Here is an 11,064-nt window from a genome sequence, read left to right on the forward strand (position 1 = left end):
TTGGATCAGTTTCTACCCCGATGCCAAACAAATTTTCTATGGGGGAAATGCTCTAACTGATCACAAATCAGCTGCAAGACCCACATATACATTCCCTGTAACATTGTGTTTTCTACTTCATATACTTTCTCTCAAAAATACACATAGACAGATGTTTATCTTGATCTTTGAAGGTGCATCCCTCCCATCCCCATGCTCTCCTCCTCAACCCAGTTCCTCTTCCTGTCTACTTCTCAGTCCTTTCACACAACCCTGCTCTCTCTCTCTCTCTCTCTCTCTCTCTCTCTCTCTCTCTCTCTCTCTCTCTCACTCTCTCTCTCACTCTCTCTCTCTCTCTCTCTCTCTCACTCTCTCTCTCACTCTCTCTCTCTCTCTCTGTCTCTCGCTCTCTCTCTCTCTCTCTCTCTCTCTCCACATCATTTTCCCACACCGTCTTCAACTTTACAACCTTTCTTCTAACCATTCAAACCATTTCTCTTTTGACTGCTCCCTCTCTCCCAGCCCCACATGTCTCTCCTTCCATCTTCTCCTTTATTCTTTGCCCTGCACTGATTCCTTTTGTTACAGGCGCGTGGCACATCTAGAGGCACTATAGCGCCAACAAGCTAGCACTTCTACCTGTCTTTCTTCATGACTGTTAGCAGCACAAAGCCTTTCTACTGTACGTTCTGTGTGTGGGACGAGGTGACAGCTACTGTAAGTATGTCAGCAAAACGTCACATTGGATGTTTTGAATTGTACATCAATCTAACACGCTATACCGCAGTACACGCTTGTCAGCTGTGAGTGAAGATGCTCAAACAAGCCGTCTAGATGACTACAAAGCCAAGCTAGTCAACTATGGCGACTGGCTCCAACTGGTGATAGCAAAGCTCGACACCTATAGAGAGGCAAAGTGAACGTCACTTCCTGCTTTTCTCACTCTACCAGCGCTGTGAAAAATATGAATGGCGGTGGACGGAGAATAACGTTACTTTTTTTATCCCGTTTGAATTGTGCCACGGGGTGCCAATATTAATTTTGTCAATTTAAAACAGAACTTTGCGTGTCAAGAAAGTCGCAGTTTGTCGCCAAACTGTTGCACTAGAAGTTATAAATCAGAAAGACTACATACACTGTCGCCTAAGTGACGTCACTTTCTCTACCGGCAAAGCTGAAGACCGGCGACATGCCACGAGCTTCCACGAGCTATGTCATTTTTATACGAAACTAACCCCTACGTTTCAGTTTGACGACAAACTGTGACTTTCTTGACATGCAAAGTTATGTTTTAAATTGACAAAATTGACGTTGGCACCCCGTGGCACAATTCAAACGGGATCAAAAAAGTTGCGTTATTCTCCGTTCGCTGCCATTCATATTCTTTTCAGCGCTGATACAGAGAGAAAGCAGGAAGTGACGTTTCACTTTGGCTCTCTATAAACAAAAAGCACACAAAACAACAGTTGCCAGCCCTGAAAACATAATGAACTAGAATGTTCTAACTAGAATGTTCTAACTAGAACGTTCAGACCTCCGCCAGGCTCCGCTACGCCTAAGCACACAAAATATGAACCTCTCTGGTCTGAACTCCAGTGCACAGCTGACACGTGGTTTGTTTACATGGCACCTTTTTCACACTGGTCCACATTCACTCATACAGTGGACTAGGAAGACGAATATATAGGCACAAACTATATCAAAAATGCATTTGTCAGATTTATCACTGGCAGGTTTTCTGCTAGTTTCTGACATTTTTACTCAGAAAATCACCAGACATGACCCTAGGAGAGACTGTTGTACAGAAAGTCATTATTATTCATTAACCGCACATTCTCAGATCCTTCGGTGTTATTTTTTTCCCGCTTTGCTGCTGTTTACATGCACAGACTTCTCTCTATCTTTTCTCCCTCCTCCTCTCCACTCCTCCTCTCTCTATCAATCTCTTGACTATGCCGTTTACCCACAAGTGCACATTTCTCCTCTTTTTTTTGTACGTCCCTCTCATCCCCCTCTCCATCCCTCTCCTCCCCCTCTTCGTGTCTGTCTTGTATCTGCTGCTGTACTCGTTTGCCTCCCAGCACGGATGCTTCCTTCCTTGCTTTTTCTTCAATGTCGGACTTTTGACGCTGAATCCAACTTACAACCGCGGACTCTCTTGCTGTATAACTAGATATATATATAAATGGATATATAAATATAAATCAAAATCTGAACCACCATTTCTATTCTACTGGTATTATGATGATAATAATGATAATATTAATGCTGAAAACTGAATCTGGTTGATGACGATAATAATATCTGTATTTCCGTATTTCAATGTTATATAAAAGAAAAACATATTCTAAGAGAAACCTACTAGTGATTGTGTGTGTGGAGATCTGAGGCTGCCCTTCTGGTTACAACCATGCTTCTTCTTTTTGTTTTTGGGTAAAACCAAGGTGTGGCTAAAAAGCTGAAACTACTACTAATATACAACAGCTACAAATGAGTTTTATTAGTTATTATTATTATGATTATTATTATTATTATTAACTTGACTGTAAAATACATGTGAATATTTAGACTACAACAGCACTTTTTTGATTTCTCAATCAATCAAATCAATTTATCTACCGTTTTCTTTTTTATTTGCTCTGATGAAATCAATAAAATTTTAAATGGTACTTTTATTTTTCTTAAACCTACTTTGAGCCTGTCTGGTGATTTATTTTGATGAAGCTGGAATAACTACTGAGAACAGCAAGACAGATCATACACAGCCTCATGTGTATTACAGCAAGGCTGTCGATGTAACAGTGGGTGGTGGTGTTTACTGTGTGTGTGTGTGTGTGTGAGAGAGAGAGTTTGTGTGTGTGTGTGTGTGTGTGTGAGTGAGAGAGAGTGTGTGTGTGTGAGAGAGAGAGAGAGAGAGTGTGTGTGTGTGTGTGTGTGTGTATGTGTGTGTGTGTGTGAGAGAGAGAGAGTGTGTGTGTGTGTGTGTGTGTGAGTGTGTGTGTGTGTGTGTGTACATGTGAGTTTTCCTCTGTGTGTGCCAGCTTTGTACTCTTTGCTGTGACAAGGGTTGTTACTTTCCACTGTTTATTTCCATTCCCCCTCTCTTTCCACAGGCAAAGGTCAAGTGTATAAATATTCAAAGACTCAAGCCATCTCTCCCATCAGCCAGCATCCTATCGCTTCCTCCTCTTTCCATGCTTTCTCCCCTTTACGTCTTTTTTCATCTCTACAGTACATACAATAGATTTTTACGGTTCTCCGGTTTGTTTGTTTCTCTCTGTCACACACTATGACACGTTTACGTTACATGGACAGCATTTTCTGATTACCTTAAAATAGTTGGAGTAAGCAATAGTTGAATGAACCTGTGGAGTATTCTGATCTTAGTCACATCCCGTATTGACACTATCACTATTATCGAGTATAATTGCACTCTGACGCCTATCTTGAGTTGTGACAGCATTTTGGAAGACGTCTACGCCAGTCAAACTGCTTGACGACGCATTGTCTCTAGCTTCCTGCGCGCGTTGCACCTTACAGAAGAAAAGATGGCTGCCACCGGTAAAAAGAAGTGCCAACATATTGTCCCTAACACGATAAAAACATGACAAAGGTTTCAGTTTAAATTCAGGAGGGAAACTGACGTAGAGACGTCACGTGGGCGTGTCCTCAGTCACTAATCAGACTTTGCTCTGGAGCATGGAAACAGGAATATGAATGGAATATTCTATAAGCAACTCATGGAAACACCTTATTGAAATATTGGGCCCTATCTTCGCTATTTAGCGCCTGCGCGGCTTCTAACGCTCGGCGCAGCGCAATTTGGAGGCGTGAAATGCACAAAATGCCTGTGCGCTCCACGCAAAAGCTTTGAAAGGCCGTGCTTAAGGCAAGAATTATTCACAGGTGTGGCCATGCGCCGGCTGGACGTTACATCAATCAAACCAATCAGATTCCCATCTCACATTCTCTTTAATAATATGTAACCCCCATGCGTAATTTGGACATCTCAACACGATCGCATCATATACCAATGACACTGTATTTTCTATCAAATGAAATACTCTGGTTCATCTATTTTGTTAACCTTTTATCCTTTCAAAATCATGCATCAAAAAGAGTTTGCTCTCAACTGGCACCTGTTGCTTGCTTCGCTCCTGGTTGGCATCTTCCCCTATGCTCTCTCTCCCTCTCTCGCTCTCTCTCACACACACACACACACACACACACACACACACACACACACACACACATGCACACACACACACGTTATTTGGTGTGTTTTTCAGTACAGTAATTGTCGCATGCAGCTGCCTGCGCTGCGGGCATTGATGAGGGAAATGACGACTGCTGGCAGTAAAAAATAGATACACTTCATTAGAGAATTTGAACTAAAACTGTCGGATTTAGTGTAAATAAATCAATATTACGGTAGAAAGGAATGAAAAAAAAAGCTGATAACGACATTTTTGCTGGAGGAACGAATTTCCACTTCAAAGAGCGGCATCACTCAACGCGGCTGCCGCGTAATTACGCGACCGCAGAGAGCAGGAGAAAGAGAGCCCGAACAGTAAAACACACACACACACACACACACACACACACACACACACACACACACACACACACACACACACACAGACACACACAGAATAAAGATGCAAGGTTAGACATTCTCTTCTACTTCTGCCCTCTCCTCCCCCACTTTTCCCTCCTCCACTCCTCGCCTCACTCTCAACTTCTCCACTGGTCCGCCCAGGATCAGAACATGAGTATGCTATATTGATTGATTGATTGATTTATTCTATTCCAAACTATTCTATTATATTCTGATCTAATCTATTTTATGCTATTATATTCTCCCCTCTTCCTGGTTAGTAGTTTGTGGGTTGGGTTGGGTCGGGTTAGATTTTTTTTAGGACCGTTAAAAAACTCTAGAGTGGATTTGCATGTGTCCTGGGTGCAGGCAACGCTAATCAATGATAGCATAAGGCAAGCATTTTGCGGGGGAATGTCTGGTTTGGCATGGAGCCCGTCACAGCTGGATGGTATTGTGGCCCGCACGCAAATTGACTCATGCGCGAGGCGGAAGATAGCATAAGACGTGTGTTGGGCGCGCAAACCGGCCCGCAAGTGCAAAAATCAAATAGAGCATGTACGAAGATAGAGCCCATTATCTTTAGAATAAGGTAAATTAGTCGCATTATAAACAGAATCTATGTCCTTTCTTTTCTCTCTATTCCAGCTTTCTCTCTTTCTCTTTCCTCCCGTCTCTCTTTCTCTCTCCGCTCTGTTGGTTTTTAAGGTTCTGTGGTTCGTTTCTCTCCAGACTCTAATGAGTTCCAGAGGGAAAATTAGTCCTGGAATAACAAGCAAACATCAACATCGTTCCTCCCTCTCCCTCCCTCCTTCCTTCACCTCCTTCATCTCGTCATTTCTTGTCTCGGTACGTCTCGCTTACCTCGTCCCGCCTTATTCTCTTTTCTGTCTCCTCCCCTCTTTCAAATCTCTGCTTCTCTCCATCTCCCCCTCTATTCTCTCTCTCTGTCTTTTACTCTCTTCATCCCCCTCTATTCTCTCTCTCTCGCCCCTCTGTCTTTTACTCTCTTCATCTCCCTCTCTTTTCCCTCCCATCTCCCTATCCTCTCATCCCCCAGGGCGTCAAGTGATGCAGCTTGGTCACGCCCCCTGCAGAGTGTCTGATCCAGACAAGGTGTTCTCTAGCGTCTGTATGAGAGGCACCGGGGTAACTAACTCCAAAGTCAACCCATCTGCGTCATTATTATATATTATATATTAAACGCTCAGAGCGGCACAGGAGTGTGACGAATAAATAAAACATTGACCAGTAAGGGTGTTGTGATCGGATGGAGGGCGTAAACACCAGAGACACGGGCAGGCCCGTAGCCAGGGTTTGAGAAATACCGAGGTCATTTTAGCGTGGCGTGGGGGGCCCAGGGGGGGCTGTGCCCCCCCGAATAGAAAATTTTGTCCATTTTAAAGTAAAATGCTTCAATCTGGTGCACTTTGAGAGCAAAATGAAGAGGCTAGATCTATAAAGAACTACATACATCATGTTAGATTAATATCCTCTTTACTGTGCTGTTGCTTTAAAATGATACAAAAAATAAATGTCTCCCCATATGATATAATTTATATTCTGCATACAGGTCACATGGCAGAATACTGCTCAATTAAATACAATGGCCGATCTACACAAACATCACTTACAGGGGAGTTACTTACCCATTCACTTCAATAGAACTGTCCCCAAAGTCTAGCCCTAATCTAGCCTCAATGCAAAATCTGAATGTTGTGAGTTATCTCTCTTCCTTCTATAGCACACAGAGAGGAAGCAAATTGTTGCATTTCTGATCAACTGTCGCATTAAAACATCAATGACAGATTAATAGATCTGGAGACCGGGGCTATTTAAAAAAAAAAAAAAAAAATTTGGTGTGGAAAATACCGAGGTCATGACCTCGGTGTCCTCAATGGTAGCTACGGGCCTGGACACGGGTTTGTGTGCTGTGCGTGTTCGAAGGCTACATTCCAACCGTAAGTCACAGTTAACGTTTGTGTTATTTAACCTTAACCCTAACTTAAACCTAACCTTAACCAAGTTGTTTTTGGTGCATAAACAGAAGCATTATGGTCTTGTAAAGCTGGTGTCTGGTAGCGTCGAGAAATCACACTTTTCTTTCTACCTCCTTTTCCCTCTGCGGTGCCACTGTTTAAAGTGAAGCGCACTGGTTTTTCTCTCCACTAACAATAGTTAGCACATTTTAATTATAAGTTTACCTTGATTCTCTGAATATTTATACACTTGGACCTTTGATCCTTCGCAGCCTAACCCGTTCAAGTATTCAGTAGGTTGTGTGTGTGTGTGTGTGTGTGTGTATGTGTGTGTGTATGTGTGTGTGTGTGTGTGTGTGTGTGTGTGTGTGTATGTGTATGTGTGTGTGTGTGTGTGTGTGTGTGTGTGTGTGTGTGTGTGTGTGTGTGTGTTTTCCTCCCAGCAGTGGGTCGGTCCAAAGGCCTTGTCCTCTAGCAGTAATTTGATTGTAGCAGAGCGAGGGAGACATAATTGTCTGCAGCAGGTCACCGCCTAGCAAACTCTGTGTGTGTGTGTGTGTGTGTGTGTGTGTGTGCGTGTGTGTGTGTGTGTGTGTGTGTGTGTGTGTGTGTGTGTGTGTGTGTAGGGGTGTTCAGGAAGTGTGCCAGTGTATCCACCCACCCTCTTCTTCTATGCCTCTCCTCTCAATGTCAATAAAAAGCTGACAGTTGGGTCTGATGCAGCATTATATTCTCAGCTCTATGGAAAAGTACACACTTATTTACAATTGCCACGAACACACAAACACACACACGCGCGCGTGCACGCACACACACACACACACACACACACACACACACACACACACGTCCTGCTGCCATACACACTTTTGCCAGTGTCCTCTCACTCCGGACAGATGGGCAGGCAGATAGACAGCCAGCCAGAAACAGGCAGATAGAGGCACAGCCAGCCAGCCAGAAAGTCCAACAGAAAGGCAAAAAGCAGATATTGCTTGACGGCGATAGGATCCATTGTCTTGTATCCTCTGACAGTCGGAGTGAGACGAGTCGTCTTCTCACTCCCTGTCACTCAAACAACACTCACAGACACAAACATCTGCTTGCTTGGAAAGTGTTCTTCTTTACTTGGGTGGTGTCTTGATGAATATCTGACAAGTTGTTACAATTCTACTTGTGCTGCATTATGTTAAAAGAGAGAAAAAATATATGTCTGCGAAATAATGATTGACATAGCAATCCACCAATCCGTGTTCAGCATCCATCCAGCTCCTGTGACACCGTTGCTGCGACAGACAGACAGACAGACAGACAGACAGACAGACAGACAGACAGACAGACAGACAGACAGACAGACAGACAGAGCACTGAGGGTATCGGAGTTTTGTCGCTTCGTCAAGGACATAAGAGGGTGAGAAATATGTGTTGCTGGGGAACAGCTGAGCTGGATCTTATGCATTTATGCTCGCATCCGTTCATTAGAGTGAGTTGGACAGAGCAGTCAGACATAGCAACAGCAAAAAGATTCCTATTAGTTCAGAATACAATACATAGAACATACAGAGTGTGTGTGTATATATACAAAGGTGCCAGTCACAACGGGTTGGACACGTTCAAGGTCGTGCGTTCTGGCATGAAGAAGGTGCCAGAGACAGATGTTAGTCAACTCATTTGGCCGTCTTGCTGACACATCTCCGAGGCGTCGCCGTGGCAGCAGAGGGGCTTTTGGAAAGAACAAAGAAAAGATTGAAATCCCAAAAGCCCCCACACTTTGACCACTGTGGCATTACCGCAGCAACGTGTTCAACTGTACATGTCAGCCTAAGCCCTCGTTCACACAGGACGCTGAACGTAAGCAGAACTGAAGCTTGAAGCAGCACAAGCTGAACGTACGTCTTACTGTTCACACAAGACGCCTTCTCTTCTCCTCTCAGCTCCTCTCAGCGCCGACTCTCGCACCTTGAACCCGCCCACAACTCCCATTGACTTCATGCCTCACGGCTTTCACGGCTTCAGCGTCACGCTTGGAAATTCGGCGTCAGGCCTGAGCGATCGCTTCGGCGTGGCGTGAGCGTGGCTTCGGCACGGCGTCAGCGTGGCACGCGCGCGGGTGGTGTGAACGGCTTCGCCTGTTAACAAGGACGCCTAAATTAAACTTGTGGGTTCAGCGTAGGTACAGCTTCGGTTGAGCGTTGCTTCGGCGTCCTGTGTGAACGCGGGCTAAGGGAGTCTGTCACCTGAGGACTGAGGAACACGCTTCTGATCTGAAGGATGTGCTCACTTTGAGTGAGACCTGGGAGGAAAACGTGGCTCAGATAGGGGAGTTGATCGAGGGGGCTGCTGGCTTAGTAAACGATCGAGCGAAATGTGAGTTTGGAAAGGAGGAAGTGAACTACCTCAGGTGGAACGCAGCTTCCATAGTGAAGCTCAAAGCTTGTGTGGATTCTCCTGTCGCGCTCAACCGCTCGCAGCGCATGTGCTTCCTGGGCATGTGTGGCTTCTATCTCCGCTTTGTGGACAGTTTGTCAGCCATTATGGCCCCTCTGACGAAGCTCTCGCGGAAGAAGACTGTCAAGTGGATTTGGGGAGAGAGTTGTCAGCCGTTCGGGCTTGCGGTTGATGGTTGTGGTGGGAGTTGTAGCCGGGGAGGAGCCGGCGAGCAGGGGAGGAGCCCATCAAACGTCAGCGGGCTTACTCCACCAATGAGAGGCCCTATCATTTGTACCGAGCCCTAAAGCACTAATGACTAATACTAATATTAGAGGAAAAATATCATTACCCACTAAACTCCATAACTGCCCACTAAACTACATAACTACCCACTAATCTACATAACTACCCAGTAAACCAATCAAGTTGAATACTAAATTTAGTACAGTCTGATCAGCAGGTACTAAACAACGTAGTTGAGAATTCAGATGAGTGTCCTGGGCTATACACTGATTCTGGATCAATCTAATGCCAACCGTACCATTTTGAAAGAGTGCTGTATAGTGGAAAGGAGAGTGGTCAGTGAGTGGGTGTTTCGGAGTCTGACTGTGTTGACTTTGCGTTATGAGCCGAGGTGATGGGGGAGTGCAGAGTTATTGATAGACATAGCCGCAGAGCAAATCACAGCTTATAATGAACATGGACAGGTTATAGTCGTCAATGATATTCGGAGCTGAGCGCATAGCAGCAACTCTCAAGGCTACAGACTTTCATTATATTACCAAACAGCCCTGCATTGTGTCTTGTCCTCTCCTAGAATCCATCTCCGACAGCACATATTGCTGTGAGCAGACGGGAACCTGGCTTGGTGGCTGTGTGTAAATTCATTTACTGTCGCATGCTTTTCTGTTTTCACCATTGATTGATGGATTGATTGACTGATCGGCTGATTTTATTTGAAATTTTTATGTCAATGTACAGCAGCTCTGCCAAGGCATGGCCTGTGCATAAAACCATTGCACTATAGTCTGTGTATTATCACTATACTGTACACTAACCAACTGCCAGCCTCTCTGACTGAAGGCCTGGAAGAAACCTCAACTGAGGGGAGAGAGAGAGAGAGAGATAGACATACAGAGAGAGAGAGAGAGGTGTCAGGAAGGGGTGAGGAAGAAAAGTATATGCATGTGCATGAGTGTATGCAGGCCCGTAGCTACCATTGAGGACACCGAGGTCATGACCTCTGTATTTTCAAAACATTTTTTTTTTTTTTTTTTTAGAAAAATAGCCCCAGCCCCCAGATCTATTCATCTGTCATTGATGTTTTAAAGCCCTCATAAATAACATGATATATGACAGTTGATCAGAAATGCAACAATTTGCTTCCTCTTTGTGTGCTATAGAAGGAAGAGACATAACTCACCACAACGTTCACATTTTGCATTGGGGCTAGATTGGGGCTAGACTTTGGGGACAGTTCTATTGAAGTGAATGGGTAAGTAACTCCCCTGTAAGTGATGTTTGTGTAGATGGGCCATTGTATTTATTTGAGCAGTATTCTGCCATGTGACCTGTATGCAGAATATAAATTGTATTATATGGGGAGACATTTATTTTTTGTATCATTGTAAAGCAACAGCACAGTAAAGAGGATATTAATCTAACATGTTCTTTATAGTTCTTTATAGATCTAACCTCTTACTTTTGCTCTCAAAGTGCACCAGACTGAAGCATTTTACTTTAAAATTGACAAAATGTTCTGGTGTGTGTGTGTTTATATGCATGTGTGTAAGAAGGCTTTTGTGCATGCGGTTGTGTGTCTGTGTGTGTGTGTGTGTGTGTGTGTGTGTGTGTGTGAGAGAGAGACAGAGACAGAGAGAGAGATACACAGAGTGAGTGAGCAGGGTTATTGTGCAGAAAGGAACATTTTGGTTGTCTTCACAGTGGGATGTTGCAGCAGGATCCAGTGGAGGACCTTCCAGTCATGTGTCGATGAAGATGATGACAGTGCTGGTGATGATGCAATGACATGGCGTGGAGGAAATTCTTCCACTCAATGAATACATGCCAGGGCTTTATTGA

This window comes from Poromitra crassiceps, assembly GCF_964638095.1.
Source record: "Poromitra crassiceps genome assembly, chromosome: 18".
Taxonomy (NCBI): domain Eukaryota; kingdom Metazoa; phylum Chordata; class Actinopteri; order Beryciformes; family Melamphaidae; genus Poromitra; species Poromitra crassiceps.